The sequence below is a fragment of the Bufo bufo genome, chromosome 2 (genome assembly GCF_905171765.1).
Source record: "Bufo bufo chromosome 2, aBufBuf1.1, whole genome shotgun sequence".
In the NCBI taxonomy this organism is placed as follows: Eukaryota; Metazoa; Chordata; class Amphibia; order Anura; family Bufonidae; genus Bufo; species Bufo bufo.
Genome location: NC_053390.1, coordinates 611,314,949 through 611,337,391, shown reverse-complemented (window position 1 = coordinate 611,337,391; position 22,443 = coordinate 611,314,949).

The window sequence follows — 22,443 nt, the reverse complement described above, 5'->3', positions numbered from 1 at the left end:
GAAATGAAAAGTCTCAGAACAGTATCATTTCAATGGTAGGTTTATTGTAACAGTGGCAGATAGCACATCAAAAGGAAAATCGAAAAAAAAACTTTAAATAAAAGATAGCAACTGATTTGCATTTCATTGAGTGAAATAAGTATTTGAACCCCTACCAACCATTAAGAGTTCTGGCTCCCACAGAGTGGTTAGACACTTCTACTCAATTAGTCACCCTCATTAAGGACACCTGTCTTAACTAGTCACCTGTATAAAAGACACCTGTCCACAGAATCAATCAATCAAGCAGACTCCAAACTCTCCAACATGGGAAAGACCAAAGAGCTGTCCAAGGATGTCAGAGACAAAATTGTAGACCTGCACAAGGCTGGAATGGGCTACAAAACCATTAGCAAGAAGCTGGGAGAGAAGGTGACAACTGTTGGTGCGATTGTTCGAAAATGGAAGGAGCACAAAATGACCATCAATCGACCTCGCTCTGGGGCTCCACGCAAGATCTCACCTCGTGGGGTGTCAATGGTTCTGAGAAAGGTGAAAAAGCATCCTAGAACTACACGGGAGGAGTTAGTTAATGACCTCAAATTAGCAGGGACCACAGTCACCAAGAAAACCATTGGAAACACATTACACCGCAATGGATTAAAATCCTGCAGGGCTCGCAAGGTCCCCCTGCTCAGGAAGGCACATGTGCAGGCCCGTCTGAAGTTTGCCAATGAACACCTGAATGATTCAGAGAGTGACTGGGAGAAGGTGCTGTGGTCTGATGAGACCAAAATAGAGCTCTTTGGCATTAACTCAACTCGCTGTGTTTGGAGGAAGAAAAATGCTGCCTATGACCCCCAAAACACCGTCCCCACCGTCAAGCATGGGGGTGGAAACATTTTGCTTTGGGGGTGTTTTTCTGCTAAGGGCACAGGACAACTTATTCGCATAAACGGGAAAATGGACGGAGCCATGTTGCGTGAAATCCTGAGCGACAACCTCCTTCCCTCTGCCAGGAAACTGAAAATGGGTCGTGGATGGGTGTTCCAGCACGACAATGACCCAAAACATACAGCAAAGGCAACAAAGGAGTGGCTCAAGAAGAAGCACATTAAGGTCATGGAGTGGCCTAGTCAGTCTCCGGACCTTAATCCAATCGAAAACCTATGGAGGGAGCTCAAGCTCAGAGTTGCACAGAGACAGCCTCGAAACCTTAGGGATTTAGAGATGATCTGCAAAGAGGAGTGGACCAACATTCCTCCTAAAATGTGCGCAAACTTGGTCATCAATTACAAGAAACGTTTGACCTCTGTGCTTGCAAACAAGGGTTTTTCCACCAAGTATTAAGTCTTTTTTTGTTAGAGGGTTCAAATACTTATTTCACTCAATGAAATGCAAATCAGTTGCTATCTTTTATTTAAAGTTATTTTTTCGATTTTCCTTTTGATGTGCTATCTGCCACTGTTACAATAAACCTACCATTGAAATGATACTGTTCTGAGACTTTTCATTTCTTTGTCATTGGACAAACTTACAAAATCAGTGAGGGGTCAAATAATTATTTCCGCCACTGTATGTCATGTAACACTGTTGCTTAGTGAATGTCAGTGGGATATCACATGATTGATGCCATTTTCAGTTTGGTCATGGATGGATTGCACAGGACTAACTGATTCATGGGCTATACCTTTCTGCTGTGCAGATAAGGGTCAACAACTTGATCTAAGAATATACATATATAAGAATGTACATATATTTAAAGAGAACCTGTCACCTGATTTTTGGGTATAGAGCTGAGGACATGGGCTGCTAGATCGCCGCTAGCACATCCGCAATACCCTTTCCCCATAGCTCTCTGTGCTTTAATTGTGTCAAAAAAACAAGGTTAATTTACATATTTATAAAATTGTTTTTTTACACAATAAAAGCACACAGAGCTATGAGGACTGGATATTGTGGATGTGCTAGCGGCGATCTAGCAGCCCATGTCCTCAGCTCTATACCCAAAATCCAGGTGACAGGTTCCCTTTAAAAGTTGTATAATTTATTATTATATTAATAAATAATAAAAAATAAAAAAATCGTAATACCCCTTTATTTTTATTTTTTTACAGCAGCTGCTTCATTTGTACTGTCCTCCTGTGAACACCATTCTTGTTCAGTGTTTTTTTTTTTATACTGGACACGTGAACAGAGGTTTTTTTGCAGTTTGCAGAGTGTTCTGTGATATTTTGCTGGCACCCTTGGGCTCTTTCTCAACTCTTTCAGGATTGCTTGTTGTGCTTTTGGACTGAACAGGATACCCACCACTAGTTAAAGTATCAATCCTTACATTTCTACATTTAGAGATAATTTGTCTAACAATGGATTGTATGTCTTCATGTCTCTTTTTACCTTAGAAGTTACATAAGAACACCATCAATTACAGAACTTAATACAAAACATCTTATAGTTCACAGATCACTTTCTATAAATGTACCAGGTCAAAGTGTACAGATCTGCCTCCATGCCTCCATGTACTGAAGCACGTGCGGATTAAAAAATAAAAACAATTACCTTGTTTTTGAGTGGGTTAAATTGTAGCCATCTCACATAAATAATGCTGTATAATTCTTTAGATTTGTGAATGAGAGAGACAGTGTTTTTGAGAATGCTGCTAGTTAATATTTAACTTCTATGAAACCTAATGCTTTCTAACTTGTTGATCCTTGTAACCAGGATGGGGACAGTTTGCAAATATTTGGAAAAGGTTCATCATTAACCTGCTCAGGATAAAGCAGTCTGCATTTTTTTTGTAGATTCACTCTTAGAATAGCCATGCCCGCCAAGAACAATCCAAAATTCTACAATTTTATAATAGATTTCATTGTTGGTTTGATTAAATGTGTCTATAGACTGCATAAGTATTTAAATGATATGAAGAGACATTTTTAGAAAATTTACTATTTCCTTTTATAGAATATGAATGTACAAAGGGGTGGACTAGGAACTTAAAGTAGCCATGGAAAAAAAACTAAAAGTATCCTCGTGTTGGCAGGTACAAATTGACAGAAGGCTGGACAACATGAGTAGGCAGGGACAAAATACCACCCCAGCAGAACCAAATAATACAGTGCAGCACAAACTACCACCACAGTATTCAACTGTATCACTCCCCTGAGGATAGTAATGTAATTTAATTCAGGAGTGCAGCTGTGACCACCGGCCAGGTGCAAAAGTACCTGATGCTCCTACATTAATTAGTGCTGAGAGCTTCAGATTGGATGTACATAGATGGTTGCTGTGGGTAGGACTAGGATGGTGTGAAGTGGCATTATATTCGGTTGCCATACCCATGTAGTCTTTTTTTTTTTTTGCGTGCAATAACAGCTTAGTGTTACATTGATTTGGCATGTGCTGAATTTGGTGGTGCAGAGATTCCTTAAAAATTACTCCGATATGTCAGAGCTGCTGCATAAAGTGTGGGCCGTCTGTGCGTGCTTTCGACGTTCTTACCCTGCTGCTGCTCGCCTGTCAGCGCTGCAGCGTAACTTCGGCCTTCCCGCTCACCGCCGCATATGCGACGTGCCCACAAGGTGGAACTGCACCTTGCACATGCTGGCCAGACTGTGCGAGCAGCAGCAGGCGATAGTGGAGTTTCAGCTGCAGCACGCACGGGTGAGTCGCTCGGCGGAACATCACCACTTCACCACCAATGACTGGGCCTCCATGCGAGACCTGTGTTCCTTGTTGCGCTGTTTCGAGTACTCCACCAACATGGCCAGTGCCGATAACGCCGTTCTCAGCGTTACTATCCCACTTCTATGCCTCCTTGAAAAACGCTCATGGCGATGATCGAAGAGGATGTGGCACAGGAGGAGGTGGAGGAAGAGGGATCATTTCGTAGGGTTTCCGGACAGTCATTCACAAGTGGCTCCAAGGGTGGGTTCCTGAACCCACAAATGCCAGGTACACAATTGTCCAGCCAGGGCACAGTTCTGGAGGATGACGAGGTGGAGGATGCGGAGGAGGAGATGGAGGAGGAGGAACCATGTTCACAGCAGGGTGGCACCCAGACCAGCTCATGGCCATCACTGGTGCGTGGCTGGGGGGATACAGAGGACACAAACGATACACCTCCCACAGGGGATGTTGCCTCTGGGCAGCCTGGCACACATGAGCGATTACATGCTGCAGTGTCTCCGCAACGACCGCCGAGTTGCCCACATTGTAACTTGTGCTGATTACTGGGTGGCCACGCTGCTGGATCCCCATTACAAGGACAACGTACCGTCCTTAATTCCCTCACTGGAGCGTGATCGTAAGATGCGCGAGTACAAGCGCACGCTGGTAGACGCGCTGCTGGTGGCATTCCCACCTGACAGCGGGGGCACCGTGGAAGCACAAGGCGAAGGCAGAGGACGAGGAAGAAGTCACCAACGCAGCTGGGGCACCGCCAGCACCTCAGAAGGCAGGGTTAGCATGGCCGAAATGTGGAAAAGCTTTGTCAGCACCCCACAACAACCAGCACCACCAGCTGATATGGAACGTCTTAGCAGGAGGCAGCATTTCACCAACATGGTGGAGCAGTATGTGTGCACACGCCTACACGTACTAAATGACGGGTCTGCCCCCTTAAACTTCTGGGTCTCCAAATTGGGCACATGGCCTGAGCTTGCCCTTTATGCCTTGGAGGTGCTGGCCTGCCCTGCAGCCAGTGTATTATCTGAACGTGTGTTTAGCACGGCAGGGGGCGTCATCACAGACAAGCGCAGCCGCCTGTCCACAGCCAATGTGGACAAGCTTACGTTCATTAAAATGAAGCAGGCATGGATCCCTCAGGACTTGTCCGTACCTTGTGCAGAATAGACATGTATACCGTCACTAACCAGCCATTGTTATACTGCAGCGCAATTGCTCATTCTTGTATTTTGGACATTTCGCACTATTTTAGAGTGTACCCTAATTATAAAAAATAAAATTAAAACCAAAAACCTGTGATGGCTACCTCGTCCACCTACACCGCTACGTCCACCGCCTCCTCAAACTCCTACTCCATATGGAACTCCACCTCATAAATCAAATTATTATTTTTTTTTTTTTAACGTATTTTATTTTAGATCATTTCACTACTTTGTCATTTACATTTTCAGGTGAAATTCACAAATTTTTGGGTGTATAGTACCACTGCTATACCTAGTAGACAGGTTAAAAAAAAAAAAATAATTGTCAGTTACATTTTCTGGTGAAATTCAAAAAATGTTGGGTGTGAAGTACCACTGCTATACCTAGTAGACCGTTAAAAAAAAATAAAAAAAAATTGGCAGTTACATTTTCTGGTGAAATTCAGCAATTTTTTGGTGTGATGTACCACTGCTATACCTATTGGACCGGTAAAAAAAAAAAAAAAAAACATTTGTCAGTTACATTTTAGGGTCAAATTCACCAATTTATGGGTGTAATATACCCCTCCTCTACCTAGTTGACAGCTTAATAAATTTCAATAATTTTTATTTTACATTTTCGGGTGACAATAAACAATTTTTTTCTGTCATAGACCCCTGCTCTACCAAGTAGACAGGTTAATAAATGTCTGTAATTTTTCTGTTACATTCTTGGGTTGACATTATACATTTTTAGAAGTGAATAAACCCCTGCTCTGCATAGGTGACAGGGAATAAAATTTCTGAAATGCTTCTTTAATTTATACGCGCCACCTCCTTTGATTCAATGCTTAAACTTAAACAATTTGTACCACATTTGCACCTCAATAATTTGTCCCACATTTCCGCTATACTCTTTTGGCCAACATTTGTGCCTCAATAGCTTTTCCCACATTTCCGCTTGACTCTTTTGGCCCACATCTGGGATTCTGTAATTTATCCCACATTTGCGCCTCAATAGCTTTTCCCACATTTCTGCTCGATCACAATTTTTTTTTTTAGAAATTAATCTCCCTTAAATTTGGTCTCTCTTTCTCACGCTCCCTCTCCGCCCTGGAACCATGATTCCCCGCCACCCGTGACCACCATGGTAGGCGCATAAAAGAACATCGAAAGTTGATAGAGCAGATATCAAATTGGATCGTGAACATCACGGGGACGTGCGACATGGTAGGGCAGTAAGTATGCACACGCCTACACGAAATGACTGACAGGGGTCAGCCCCTGCAACTTCTCGGTCTCCAAATTGGGCACATGGCCTGGAGGTGCTGGCCTGCCCTGCAGCCAGTGTATTGTCTGAACGTGTGTTTAGCACAACTGGAGAGTTATATTTCCCAATATTTTGGGGTGTACCCTAAATTAAAAAAATTAAAATAAATTTTAAGCCAAAAAGCAGTGTAGGCTACCTCCTCCTCCTCCACTTCCACCTACACCGCCACATCCACCGCCTCCTCAACCTCCTACTCCATATGGACCTCATCCTCCTATATCAAGATTATTATTTTTTATTTTTACGTATTCTCTGTTATTTAAAGTTATTTCCCTATCCACATTTGTTTGCAGAGCACTTGCCATGCTCTTAACCACATTTTGATGCCATTTGCAGCCCTCTAGCCCTTTCCATGACATTTTTGCAGCCATTTTAGTGCTCAAAAGTTCGGGTCCCCATTGACTTCAATGGGGTTCGGGGTCAAGTTCGAGTCAAGTTCGGGTCCCAAACTCGAACTTTTTTCTGAAGTTTGGCCGAACCCGTCAAACCGGAACATCCAGGTGACCGCTCAACTCTGCTTAAAGTACAGGAGGTGGCGCACGTCAATTAATGAAGAATTTTTGAAATTTATATCCCTGCCACCTATGCAGAGCAGGGGTTTGTATACAGCAAAATTGGAAAAATGTCACCTGAAAATGTAACAGACGATTTTTTTTAATTTATGTCCCTGTCACCTATGCAGAGCAGGGGTTTATTCACAGCAAAAATGGTCAAATGTCCCCCAAGAATGTTACAGACAAATTTGTGAAATGTTTTTACCTGTCTACTAGGTAGAGTAGGGGTATATCACGCACAAAAATTGGTGTATTTCACCCGAATATGTAACAGACAAATTAGTGAAATGACATAAAATAAAAGACGTACAAATTTTAAAAAATTATCTTGATTTATGAGGTGGAGGTCCATATGGAGTAGGAGTTTAAGGAGGCGGTCGAAAATTTAACAGACACATTAGTGAAATTTTATTACCTATCTACTAGGTATAACAGTGGTATATTACACCCAAATATTGGTGAATTTCACCCGAGAATGTAACAGACAAATTATTGAAATGTTTTAATTTGTCTACTAGGTATAGCAGTGGTATATCACAGCCAAAAATTTGTGAATTTCACCCGAAAATGTAACAGACAAATTAGTGAATTTTTTTTACCTGTCTACTAGGTAGAGTAGGGGTATATCACGCACAAAAATTGGTGGATTTCACCCGAATATGTAACAGACAAATTAGTGAAATGACATAAAATAAAAGACGTACAAATTTTAAAAAATTATCTTGATTTATGAGGTGGAGGTCCATATGGAGTAGGAGTTTAAGGAGGCGGTGGACATAGCGGTGTAGGTGGAAGCGGCGGTGGAGGAGGACGAGGTAGCCAACACTGGTTTTTGGTTTTAATTTTAATTTTTATTAGGGAACACTCCAAAAAAGTGGGAAATATCCAACATACAACAATGAACAATAATAGTAGTGTTAATAATAATATTAGTATAACAATGGCTGGGTAAGGCCGGTATACATGTCTATTCTGCACAAGGTACAGACAAGTCCTGTGGGATCCATGCCTGGTTCATTTTAATGAACGTGAGCTTGTCCACATTGGCTGTGGACAGGCGGCTGCGCTTGTCTGTGATAACGCTCTCTGCCGTGCTAAACACACGTTCAGACAATACACTGGCTGCAGGGAAGGCCAGCACCTCCAAGGCGTAAAGGGCAAGCTCAGGCCATGTGCCCAATTTGGAGACCCAGAAGTTGAAGGGGGCAGACCCGTCATTCAGTACATGTAGGCGTGTGCACACATACTGGTCCACCATGTTGGTGAAATGCTGCCTCCTGCTAAGACGTTCCATATCAGCTGGTGGTGCTGGTTGTTGTGGCGTGCTGACAAAGCTTTTCCACATTTCGGCCATGCTAACCCTGCCTTCTGAGGTGCTGGCGGTGCCCCAGCTGCATTGGCGACCTCTTCCTCTGCCTTCGACTTGCGCTTCCACTGTACCCCCACTATCAGGTGGGAATGCCACCAGCAGCGCGTCTACCAGCGTGTGCTTGTACTCGCGCATCTTACGATCACACTTCAGTGAGGGAATTAAGGACTGTATGTTGTCCTTGTAATGGGGATCCAGCAGCGTGGCCACCCAGTAATCAGCACAAGTTAAAATGTGGGCAACTCGTCGGTCGTTGCGGAGACACTGCAGCATGTAATCACTCATGTGCGCAAGGCTGCCCAGAGGCAACGACAAGCTGTCCTCTGTGGGAGGTGTATCGTCTGTGTCCTCTGTATCCCCCCAGCCATGCACCAGTAATGGCCATGAGCTGGTTTGGGTGCCACCCTGCTGTGAACACGGTTCTTCCTCCTCCTCCATCTCCTCCTCCTCATCCTCCACCTCGTCATCCTCCAGAATTGTTCCCTGGCTGGACAATTGTGTACATGGCGTTTGTGGGTGCAGGAACCCACCCTGAGAGCCACTTGTGAATGACTGGCCGGAAACCCTATGAAATTATCCCTCTTCCTCCTCCTCCACCTCCTCCTGTGCCACATCCTCTTCCATCATCGCCAGCAGCGTTTTTTCAAGGAGGCATAGAAGTGGGATAGTAACGCTGAGAACGGCGTTATCGGCACTGGCCATGTTGGTGGAGTACTCGAAACAGCGCAACAAGGAACACAGGTCTCGCATTGAGGCCCAGTCATTGGTGGTGAAGTGGTGCTGTTCCCCAGAGCGACTCACCCATGTGTGCTGCAGCTGAAACTCCACTATGGTCTGCTGCTGCTCGCACAGTCTGGCCAGCATGTGCAAGGTGAAGTTCCACCTTGTCGCATATGAGGCGGTGAGCGGAAAGGCCGAAGTTACGCTGCAGCGCTGACAGTCAAGCAGCAGCAGGGTGAGAACGCCAAAAGTGAGCACAGACGGCCCACACTTTATGAAGCAACTCTGACATATCGGGGTAATTTTTAAGGAACCTCTGCACCACCAAATTCAGCACATTCGCCAGGCAAGGGATGTGCATCAAACCGGCTAGTCCCAGAGCTGCTACTTAGATTTCGCCCATTATCTCACACCACCAGGCCGGGCTTGAGGCTCACTGGCACCAACCACTCATTGGTCTGTTGTTCAAGGCCCGTCCACAGCTCGTGCGCGGTGTGAGGTTTGTCCCCCAAACAGATAAGTTTTAAAACTGCATGCTGTCGTTTACCCCTGGCTGTGCTGAAGTTGGTGGTGAAGGTGTTACGCTGACCGGATGAGGAGCAGGTAAAGGATGAGGAAGCAGAGTAGGAGGAGGAAGCAACAGGAGGCAAACTGAAGCACCCTGCAATCCTCAGTGGTGGAAGGACATGCGCCAAACTGCTATCCGCCTCAGGCCCAGCCGCCACTGCATTTACCCAGTGTGCTGTTAGGGAGATATAACGTCCCTGACCGTGCTTACTGGTCCACGTATCGGTAGTTAGATGGACCTGGCCACAGATGGCGTTGCGCAGTGCACACCTGATTTTGTCCCTCACTTGGTTGTGCAGGGAAGGGATGGCTCGCCTGGAAAAGTAGTGGCGACTGTGGGGCAGCCACCACCATAAGGCTTTTAAAGCTCTGTCTCCACCAGACGGAATGACAGCATTTCAAAGGCCAGGAATTTTGAAATGCTGTCATTCAAGGCCAGGGATCATGGGGGGGGTACTTCCTCTTCCGCTCCAGTGTTTGGGAGATGGAGAGCTGAATGCTTCCGTGGGGCATTGTGGAGATGCTTGGTGACCCAGGTGGTGGTGTTGCTGGCAGATCCTCTGTTTGCGGGGTGGCAGGTGCCACTGTCACTCCAGAGGTGGATGAAGAGGCCAAGACTGCAGTAGAAGAGGAAGCAGGAGGAGAAAGAGACCTTTCCTGGTTTTTGAGGTGTCTACTCCACTGCAGCTCATGCTTTGCACTTAGATGCCTGGTCATGCAGGTTGAGTGATCAGGTTTATAACGTTTATGCCTCGCTTCAGTCTCTGATTGCACAGCCTGCAAACCACTCGTGTCTTGACGTCAGCACATTGTCTGAAGAACTGCCACGCCAGGGAACTCCTTGGAGCTTGCTTTGGTGTGCTCGGTCCCTTGCTGCGGTGGGCAGTAGCAGGCGTACTGTCTAGGGGATGGCCGCTCCACTTTTGCACCCTGCTCCCTCTTCCGCTGTGTTGGTGGCTCTGTGCGACCACCGCCTCTTCCTCCGAACTACACAGGTCACTCGCATGACCTTGATTCCATGTGGGGTCTAGGACCTCATCATCCTCCACATCATCTTCCACCCAGTCTTCACCCCTGCCCTCCTTGTCAGTCTGCACACTTTCGAAAGCCCCAGCAGTTGGCACCTGTGTTTTGTCATCATCCGAGACGTGCTGCGGTGGTCCTCCCATGTACTCATCTTGAAACATAAGTGGTTGTGGGCATCAGTGCATTCAATCTCTTCCACTTCTGGGGCAGGGCTAGGTGGATGGCCTTGGGAAATCCTGCTAGCAGAGTCAACAAAAAGCAGAAGAGACTGCTCCATGACTTGGGGCTCAGACTACTTGGCTGATTTGCAAGGGGGTGAGGAGAAGGAATGATGGACATGGGCTGCAGGTGCCAACTCTGATCTTTCAGCAGGAGACTGGGTGGGAGACAATGTGAAGGAACTGGAGGCACTGTCAGTCACCCAATCTACTATCGCCTGTCCTTTTTCTGGCCTCATCATTCGTAGAGCCGCATTTGGCCCTACCAAATAACGCTGAAGGTTCTGTCACCTACTCGCACCTGAGTAAGGTGTTTCACTTTTGCGTGTAGCTGGCACAGATCGACCACGTCCTCTCCCTGCAACAGGAGCTCCACAAGCAGCCACGATCGGGGCCACGTCCCTTATTTGACGCTCTCCTCATATTTCTCAAATTTAGGATCTTGCCCAAAATGGGTGTTTTTTTTTATAACAGAATATAGCAGCAGTATCTAACGCGTGTTTCTCACACTGACAGATGCAGCAAAGGCTGCAAATTTAGTATTTTGCCCAAAATGGGTGTTTTTTTAATAACAGATTAGATCAGCAGTATCTAACGCGTGTATCTCACACTGACAGATGCAGCAAAGGCTGCAAACTTAGTTTTTTGCCCAAAATGGGTGTTTTTACATACCCAGAATATTATTGCAGTATTTCTAGCTTGTATGTCACACTAAGAAATGCAGCATAGGCCCCGGATGTAGGGTATTGCCAAAAATGGGTGTTTTTTTAAACCCTGAATATTATTGCAGTATTTCACGCTTGTATCTCACACTGACAGATGCAGCCAAGGCCGCAAATTTAGTATTTGGCCCAAAATGGGTGTTTTTTAATAGCAGAATAGAACACCAGTATCTAACGCGTGTGTCTCACACTGACAGATGCGGCAAAGGCTGCAAATTTAGTTTTTTGCCCAAAATGGGTGTTCTTTTAAACCCAGAATATTATTGCAGCATTTCTAGCTTGTATCTCATACTGACAGATGCATAAAAGGCTGCAAATGAAGTATTTTGCCCAAAATGGGTGTTTTTTTAATTACAGAATTGAATAGCAGTATCTAACGCGTGTATCTCACACTGACAGATGCAGCAAAGGCTGCAAATTTATTTTTTGCCCAAAATGTGTGTTTTTTTTAAACCTAGTATATTATTGCAGTATTTCTAGCTTGTATCTCACACTGACAGATGCAGCCAAAGCCGCAAATTTAGAATTTGGCCCAAAATGGGTGTTTTTGTAATAACAGAATAGAACAGCAGTATCTAACGCATGTATCTCACACTGACAGATGCAGCAAAGGCTGCAAACTTAGTTTTGTGCCAAAAATTAGTCTATGTAGATCGCTGAGTTAACAAGCACTTATGATTAAAGATTCTTTCCTATCCTTTCCCTCACAGCAGCAGCATCCTATCTCTACACTAATCAGAGCTAATCAGAGCTACATGACTCCAGCTTATATAGAGGCTGGGTCACATGCTGCACTGGCCAATCACAGCCATGCCATTAGTAGGCATGGCTGTGATGGCTTCTAAGGGCACACGAGTTAAACGCTTGTTGATTGGCTGTTCTGCAGCCTTTCAAAAAGCGCCATTAACTCGCTGAACACCGAACCCAAACTTTTACAGAAAAATTTGGGTTTGGGTCCGGGGTCCAAAAATTCTAAATTTCGGTACGAACCCGAACTTTAAAGTTCGGTTTCGCTCAACACTAGTTATCTGTTTTAAAGCCTTTTGTGGCTTGTATTAGTGAAAAAAGAAATAATATATATGCCGTTCGACGATGCAGTTATCTATTTTAAAGCCTTTTGTGGCGTGTATTAGTGGAAAAACAAAAAATACATTTGCCGCTCAGCGGTGCAGTTATATGTTTTAAAGTCTTTTGTGGCGTGTATTAGTGGAAAAACAAAAAATATATTAACCGCTCAGCGGTGCAGTTATCTGTTGTAAAGCCTTTTGTGGTGCTTATTAGTGGAAAAACAAAAAATATATTTGCCGGTGAGCGGTGCAGTTATATGTTTTAAAGCCTTTTGCGGTGTGTATTAGTGGAAAAACAAAAAATATATTTGCCATTCAGCGGTGCAGTTATCTGTTCTAAAGCCTTTTGTGACGTGTATCAGTGGAAAAAGAAAAAATATATTTGCCGCTCAGCGGTACAGTTATCTGTTGTAAAGCCTTTTGTGGCCTGTATTAGTGGAAAAACAAAAAATATATATTGCTGGTCAGAGGTGCAGTTATCTGTTTTAAAGCCTTTTGTGTCGTGTATAAGTGGAAAAAAATAAGGGCCTATTTGCTGTTCAGCTGTGCATTTATATGTTCTAAAGCCCTTTTTGACATGTATTAGTGGCACGAAAAAGTATTTGCCGTTGTGTGGTTAAGTGAGAAAATTACAGCCCTTTTTGGTGTGTATTAGTGGTAAACCAAAAAGGGCTTATTAGACGTTGTGTGCTGAAGTGAGAAAATTACAGACTTTTTTTTAGGTGTTTTAATTTCCTTTTTATTTATTTGATTTAACAGTATGTCAGACAGAGAAGTGCTAGGCCCTGCACAGGGGAGTGGTAGAGGCCTAAATGTTTCTGGCGCAGGCAAAGGTCGCAGCAGAGTAAGGGGACGTGGCAGCAGGGATCGCAGCGAGAGGCCTGAGCTCCCGGTGTCATCTAGTGGTCGTGTCTTGACCAGGAACGCAGCGGTTCTTGAATGGTTGACTCGGTCATCCACTTCGTCCAAAGTCACATCAGACACCCCCAGCCAAGAGTCGGTGGGTTCCTCTGACACAACGCTTAGTTGGCATGGCCTGGGAGCAGACTCTGTGCCCCCACCTGTCCTAAATTTTCCTCTGTCATTTTCAGTACCCTCACCATGAGAAGTATTATATGCCGTAGGCTCGGCTCCACTTTTCAGTGAGGACGAGCTACTAGAGGAAATCCAGCATCTACTGCTTAGCGAATATCTGCAGGAGACATCTGCTGCTTCCTCCGGTAGGCGGGCAAGCAGTGATGAGGAGAGTGGCGTGGGAACTGGTGTTGTGAGCGGTCAGGCTCCTGACCCTGAGACGGTTGAGGAGGACATCAGTGACATGCAGAAAGTACTCGATGATGATGTAGCTGATCGCACTTGGGAGCCGGGTGACGAAAGGGCTTCATCATCATCGGGAGAAGAGGGTGGCAGCTTACCCGTGAGGCAGCAGCGGGCGGAGCCAGCAAGTCGCTAGTGTGGCTGGGAGTCAACAGTGTGGCAGCAGAGGTCGGGAGCCAAATGTTCCTAGGATAGACCACCCGATTTGTGGGAGCCTACTTGCCCAGGAAGTAGCAGTGCACAGGTTTACGGAGGCAGTAGAAATCAGTCAGTGCGTAGTGTTGCGGGTAAAATTACCTACTCTGCGGCGTGGCAGAATTTTATTAAGCCGCCGGAGGAGGTGAATATGGCCATATGTAGAATCTATGGGCAAAAGGTGAAGCGTGGACAGGGTGCCAATGTTGGCACTACGGCCCTGCGTCAACATATGCAGCGTTGCCACAAAATTGCGTTGGAGAACCGTGGCTCCGATGTGGTGGTTCAGCCTGCCGCAGCAACCGCTACATCACCCAGTGGCACGCACCCGGATTTCGGCAGTAAAGGCTCCACCACCTCAGCCGAAGGGAGCTGTCTGTCCTTCCCATCATCTGCTGGTCCTGATGCTCTTGCTTCTCCTCCTCCTACTCCTCATCAGTCATTCCGTCAGCAATCAATTACCGAAGCGATTGCGAAGAGACAACAGTATGAGTGCACTCATCCAACTGTACAGAAGCTGAACATGCTCCTGTTCAAATTGCTGGTGTTGCAGTCCCTCCCTTTCCAAGTGGTGGACTCTGCACCTTTCAGAGAACTGATGGCTTGTGCCGAGCCAAGGTGGAGAGTCCCAAGCCGTCATTTCTTTGCCAAAAAGGCAGTACCAGCCCTGCACACACATGTAGAACAGAAGGTGGGCCAGTCCTTGAGCCTGTCCGTGTCTGCAAAGTGCATGGCAGCGCCAACGTGTGGAGCTGTAACTACGGTCAGGAACAATACATGTCCTTTATGGCCCACTGGGTGAATGTGGTTCTTGCACAGCCACACCAGCAACTTGGCCAGGTGACGCAGATTTCGCCTCCACGTTCTCACGCCGTTGGTCCTGCAACAGTGTCCGCATCTGCCTCCTCATCCTCCACCGTGTCCTCAGCCCCCACTGCAGGGACAATTCACAGTGCCCCTCCAGCATACCACATGTGCAGGGCACAGCAGTGTCACGCTGTTCTGCACCTCGTTTGCCTGGGCGAACGGAGTCACACAGGGGAGGAACTGCTCCGTTTCCTTCATCAAGAAATCAAATCCTGGCTTTCTCCGTGACAACTCAAAATCGGAACCATGGTGACCGACAACGGTTAGAACATTGTGTCGGCGCTGCGTCAAGGAGTGTTTAGCCATGCGCCCTGCATGGCACATGTGTTCAATCTGATTGTGAAGCGGTTCCTGAAGTCTTCAACCCATCTGCAACACATCCTAAAAATGGCCAGGAAACTTTTCATGCAATTCAGTAACTCGTACACCGCAAAGCACACCCTTCTTGAGCTGCGGCTGCAGAACAGCATCCCCCAACATTGGCTGATATGCGACGTTTCCACCCGTTGGAATTCCACCCTCCATATGTTGGACTGACTATACAAACCGAGAAAGGCCATAAACGGTTTCCTGATGATCCAAGCGGACAGAAGTACACCCCTGTGTAACTTCGATGTCAGCCAGTGGCAGCTCATGCGTGACACCTGCCGTTTGCTCAGGCCCTTTGAGGCCACGTTATTTGTCATTAGCCAGGACTATGGGATGAACGATGTCATTCCACTGCTTCATGTCCTGGAACAGATGCTGGTAAATGTGGCTGGTCAAGGGACTGGAGACGTGGCGGCTAGATCTAATGGCCACATGAGCCCTGTGGGGGCTGAACTGGAGGAGGAGGAGGACATTGGAGCACAAGCAATGTGTAGCGAAATGGATGGTTTTTCTACTCAGGTGACAGGAGAGGAGGAGCAGAAGCATGCAGAGGAGCTACAGGGCAATGAGGAAGACGATGCAGAGGACCATGCATGCTTTCCTGCTTGCGTAGTGACAGCCGAATAGTCACCATTCGGCAGAGGGATGACTTCTGGCTCTCCACCTTGTTGGACCCTCACTACCAGTCCAAAATGAGGCCTTTTTACACCCGCTAAGAAAGACGCCAAATTAATTACTATAGAGACATCCTATGTAGTCAGTTGGCCGCTGCCTATCTGCGCCATCGTCCATTCTCTTGCAGGTCTGACCGGGGGGGCCCTCTTCGCTCAAGTTCCACTGCCATGGCTGCTGGGGAGGGGTGGGGTGGCAGGAGCAGTACCAGCTTCATCAGCAGCAGCCTGAGTCTAGAGTCGCTGATGAGCAGCTTTATTCACCCGCCTAGTGAAGAAACTACTCACCACCAGCAGCATCTAGACCTGGAGCAGAAGCTGAACCAGCAGGTGGTGGCATACTTGGAGTGCACCCTACCAGCCGTCATTAAAGATCCGCTGGACTACTGGACAGCTAAACTGGATTTTTGGCCACAACTGGCCGAGTTTACCCTGAAAAAGCTGTCCTGCACAGCCAGTAGTGTGGCATCAGAGCAGGTGTTTAGTGCGGCTGGGGCCATAGTTACCCCAAGAAGAACTCGCCTGTCCACCCAAAATGTGGAGAGACTGACCTTTGTCAAGATGAATGAGGCGTGGATCAGCCAGGATATCCACCCACCAATGGCTGATGCATCAGACTAGATCATCCATGGTGCCACACCAACACTTTGACAAAAGGGACCAGTTTCTTCTGGCTACCTGCCTCAGCTACTATTCTGATGCTGTCACCCACCTGATGCCACACATCTGATGCCAAGTGCTCCTTCTTTCACCCACCATCTACAGCGGGAACTGGTATTGCCACCCACCTTCACACTATGTCACCTTGCCACTCTGTGGTCTCCTCATGCTGCTGCCACCTCCACACTATGTCACCTTGCCATTCTGTGGCCTCATGCTACTGCCACCTCCACTTTATGTTACCTTTCCCATCTGTGGTCTCCTCATGCTGCTGCCACCTCCACACTGTGTCACCTTGCCACTCTGTGGACTCCTCAGGATGCTGCCACCTCCACACTGTCATCTTGCCACTGTGTGGCCTCCAGCTGCTGCTGCCACCTCCACACTATGTCACCTTGCCACTATGTGGCCCCCTCATGCTGCTGCCACCTCAACTCTATATCACCTTGCCACTCTGTGGTCTCCTCATGCTGCTGCCACACTATGTCACCTTGCCACTCTGTGGCCTCCTCATGCTGCTGCCACCTCCACACTATATCACCCTGCCACTCTGTGGTCTCCTCATGATCCTGCCACCTCCACACTATGTAACCTTGCCACTCTGTAGCCTCCTCATGCTGCTGCCACCTCCACACTATGTCACCTTGCCACTCTGTGGCCTCCATATGCTGCTGCCACCTCCACACTATGTCATCTTGCCACTATGTGGCCTCCTCATGCTGCTGCCACCTCAACTCTATGTCACCTTGCCACTCTGTGGTCTCCTCATGCTGCTGCAACCTCCACACTGTGTCACCTTGCCACTCTGTGGCCTCCTCATGCTGCTGCCACCTTCACTATGTCACCTTGCCACTATGTGGCCTCCTCATGCTGCTGACACCTCCACACTATGTCACCTTGCCACTCTGTGGCCTCCTCATTCTGCTGCCACCTCCACATTATGTCACCTTGCAACTCTGTGGCCTCATGCTGCTGCGACCTCCACAATATATCCCCTTGCCACTCTGTGGTCTCCTCATGCTGCTGCCACCTCCACATTATGTCACCTTGCCACTCTGTGGCCTCCTCATGCTGCTGCCACCTCCATACTATGTCACCTTGCCACTCTGTGGCCTCCTCATGCTGTTGCCACCTCCACACTATGTCACCTTGCCACTATGTGGCCTCTTCATGCTGCTGCCACCTCCACCCTATGTCACCTTGCCACTCGGTGGCCTCCTCATGCTGCTGCCACTTCCATACTATGTCACCTTGCCACTCTGTGGCCTCCTCATGCTGCTGCCACCTCCACACTATGTCACCTTGCCACTCTGTGGCCTCCTGATGCTGCCGCCACCTCCACACTGTCATTGTGCCACTCTGTGGCCTTCTCATGCTTTTATTACCCTCCCCACTACATGACTGGGCCACTATTTTGCCTTTCGGCCTGGCTGACATCATCATTTATTTGACCCTTCTTCTGATCTGTCAGAAGGAAGGAAAAATTAGATGCACAATGGATCCTTTCTGTGTAGCCGCTGTAAGGCCTGTATGGTCCCATCAGAATTGGCGGATGCTCCACAGACAGGATCCGTTTTGTGTGGGTTATTGCTCTGACGGATCAGAGGAAGGGCAAAATAATCAGTGATGTCTGCAGAAATTTACTGCTGACACCCTCTCCACTCTGTCGGGGGCCTCTACTTGCATAAGCGCTTAATATAACAGGTTCTGTAGACATCTATGTGGAATCAGCTGCCGACTGTGTAAAAAGAGTGCACTTCTTTTTGGTGCTAACATGGACCTGTAAGGCTGAGTTCATACTTGACTTATTTGGTCAGTTTTTTGGCCCCGTGATTGCCCATATAAGAGAAGTGTTCAGTGATTCTAAGTGCGTCGCCTGTCATCTGCAGTCATATGGACTCACAGTATTATTTCACTACGAAAGCAGATTCCCTATGCATGTTACTACAAGGCACAGTGTTCTACACCACTATAAAGGCTCTCTGCAGTCAGGAAACAGACATTTTTAATGCGATTCACCGCAAATAAATTTGGATCAAACCAATTTTTTTTTTTTTTTTTTTCGCCAAATCAGCAAATTACAAAATTCGCTCATCTATAATCATTAGGTTTAGAAAACATACTGTTAGGTTATATCCCACTGCAGTTGTGTTATTACATACAACAGGTTTGATTTCTCATAAGTCACACACTTTATGTCTGGCCTTCCCAGGAATGGGTCACAAAGATGTTTGTGAACAAAAACTAGCATCTCCAGATGTACAATAAGGAAAAACGGCATCATGGGAACAATATAAAAACACATGTAAGCATTAGAGTTGCTAAGGAACTGTAATCAGCTTACTGTAACTTTAGACCTACCATATATTCCACTGGACGCTGAAAGGGCAAAAATAAATACTCCCATAGGTGAACATAAGCATTAGAGCTTCGCTGGTTTGAGGTGAAGAGTTGATTCTTGAACAGCTGTGCTGAGAGACTCGCTGAAAAAAATATCCATAAAGTATTACAAAATGGACAACAAGCACCTTTTGCATCACATCCAGTGATTTTCTGAGGTGATTGAAAATGTGATTTGAAATAGTAATCAATTATTGATATAAAATATCAAGTATTAATACATAAATACTAATATAAGTATTAATACATAAATAATAAAAATGCCAGTTGGAAGTGCTGCCATGAGAGGCAACACATGTGGTAGAGGATGTCCTGCATATGTCGATGAGCTATTACTGTCCCTCATATTACTAATAGAAGTGGCATATGGCTGCCTAGATCACCATACCGGAAGTTGGGGGAATGTGTCGCTCCACAGAAAAGGAGAAAAGGGACAGAAAAGTTTTTCCCATCAATACCAACTGTCATTGGATCCCAAACAGAACCGGTATTTGTCACTAAAGATGATACAGTTCCAGTGCATGCCCTCACGTTACCAATTCTCTCAAGATATCCTAACAGCTAGGTCAAAATGGCCTTGATAGCGAGCAATTCGTCAAAATAACCATCATGCTTCCATGAGTCTAATGTGGCCTCTATGTTGGAGGCATGTCTAGTAGAGATGAGCGAATCGAATCCCACGAAGTGGAATTCGATCCAAATTTCAGGATAAATTTGATTCACCTAGAAGCCGAATTTCCTTGTGTTTTGTGTCAGCGAATGGATTTAACCTGAGATAGTATAAAAAACAAAAAAAATTCTAACTTACCTTCTCCATTTGCTCATGACGGGCCGCCAGCCTCCATCTTGCTTGAAGATCTCGGCTGAAATCCCGTGCGGTGCGAGATTACATCATCACGCCAGCTGGTGTGATGACGTCATCTCGCACTGCACTGGATTTCGGCCGAGATCTTCAAGCAAGATGGTGGCGGCCGGCCCGTTGTGAGCAAATGGAGGCGGTAAGCTTGATTAAATTTTTTTTTATTGTTAATTTTACCATCAAATGCTGCGATGATGTATGAACATGGCATCTGAGAGGTACTATTATGGGGGCGGCGCTATCGCAGCTCCCTGTCATTGCACCCACTACTTACAAAAAAATGCACTTCCTGTCGAAGAAATTCATCAAAAAAAGGAATTTTTTTGTGAAATTAGGTGAAACAGCCGAATCGAACTTTTAAGAAATTTGCTCATCTCTAATGTCTAGCAGTCAACAATCTATCCCCAAGAGATATTCTACCCAAAAGTAGCCTCTGAAAGCCATTTTATATGGCACCACTCTTAGGCTCTCTTGTAGCAAGACCCAGTACCTCAGAGCATATATACAGAACCAGAAGCAAGTAAGTTCAGTGGATAAATACAGCACCAGAACCAAGCATGGTACATATATACATCACCAGATCAAAAACAGGTTAAGGCCTCATACACACGACCGTTGTTTCCGTTCCGCAAAAAGGGGTTCCGTTGTTCCGTGATCCGTTTCCGTTTTTGTTTCCGTGTGTCTTCCTTTATTTTTGGAGGACCACCAGGCATAAAGGAAAGTAAAAAAAAGTCTAAGACAGGATTGCCATGCAAATGATAGGAAAAAAACGGACGCGGACACGCGGATGACAATCTTGTGTGCCTCCGCGTTTTTTTTGCGGTCCCATTGACTTGAATGGGTCCGCGAACCGTTTTCCGCGAAAATAATAGGACAGGTTATATTTTTTTGACGGACTGGAACCACGGATCACGGACGCGGATGGCAAACGGTGCATCAGCCGAGTTTTCAACGGACCCATTGAAAGTCAACGGGTCCGCAGAAAATCACGAAAAACGGCACAACGGACACGGAATAAAACAACGGTCGTGTGCATGAGGCCTAATGCAGATACTATTTCCATAGTCAGGTTAATATCTGAGATATAACTTTGTTTGGCATGAAGCAACAGCTCTTAGTATAGCCTGAATAGGTGTAAAGTTATATTTTGTGACTTTACAGGTGATGTCTCCTTCTATTCTCTAAAATTAAACTATTGCATTAGTATTCAGGCCGTTTATTCAGTACTTTGTTAAGGCACCTTTGACAGCCTCTAGTCTTCTTGATTATGATGCCACAAGGTTTGCACACCTGGATTCAGGGATTTTCTCCCATTCTTCACTGCATATCCTCTCAAGCTCTGTCAGGTTGGATGGGAAACATCGGTTAACAGCCATTTTCAGGTCTCTCCAGAGATATTCGATTGTCTTCAAGAAAATTCACAGAGTTGTCCCTAAGCCACTCTTGTGTTGTCTTGGCTGTGTGCTTAGGGTCATTTTGACAGGTGAACGTTTAGACCAGTTTGAGTTTCAGAGCACACTGCACCAGGGTTTCATAAAGAATATCTCTGTACTTTGTGCTTTCTCTCAAGCCTGATCCGTCTCCATCTATTGGTTGCTGAAAAACACCTTCATAGCATGATGCTGCTACCATACTTCACTGTAGGGAAGGTATGGGGCAGGTGTTGAACATCAAAGATGTCATCGCCCTGATATTATTAGAACATATGCTCACAAATGATGCAAAAAGACAGCATCAAGCTGATGCACATCAGCAAACTAATATGCACTGTACCATTTCTCTGACACATACTCCAGTGGCATACATAGAGAAGTAGGGGCCCCATGGGAAGGATCAAACCAGGCCCCCACACAGGACAGAAGGGTTTCTGCTTAAACCCTTTTGAATGACCCTTAGGCCATTTTTCACTACTTCATTTGCTAAAAGTTGTTCTTTTAGAGGGTAGATTCCTGACCAAGTTTTCACCTCCAGTAGAAGAGTAAATGTTCCCAACTAAGACTGGGCCCCCACTTGCCCTGTGCCCCATAGCAGTTGCATGGTCTGCCGCTATGGTAGTTACGCCCCTGACATACCCTGTTTCCTGAACCTGTGCACTTTTGCGCAGGTAGATTTGAACAGTGACTGGAACAGGCCCAGTTTGCTATCAGTGTATTGTCTTTAACAGCCTCCAGTGAACTGGGCATTTAGCACAGTAGATGGAATCATCATACCCAAGCTGACAAAATTGTGGCATGGATTTTCCACACCTCTGGCTGAAGCCAATTAATAGATCTGCCATTGCTGATAGTGGCTATTTATCGCTTGCCCAATCATGCCGCAGACACTGTCTGCATGTCCATCATGTTCCCTACTGTATTGTTGCTGCATGTGTGGAATTTCAGTGATGTGTGAACCTACCCTTCATCAATTTTTTGAGGTCAAGAAAGACAATTTAAACAAATTTGGTCAAAACCTGGAACTCAACACAATTTTCATCTATTGTTTGAGGACAAGACACTTTTAATCAGTTTTTGTGAATACCTGAAAATCAAGGACAATTTTCATCAATGCAATTAACATTAGGTCAGGCACTCAACTCTGTTAAATAGATTTTCCCTTGAGAGCCTGTAATGCCGTTTCATGTAGGAGAGCCATAGTGCGTACCTTTGTGCCTAAATGGACATATTTTACGCTCTGCCTGGCGAGTTT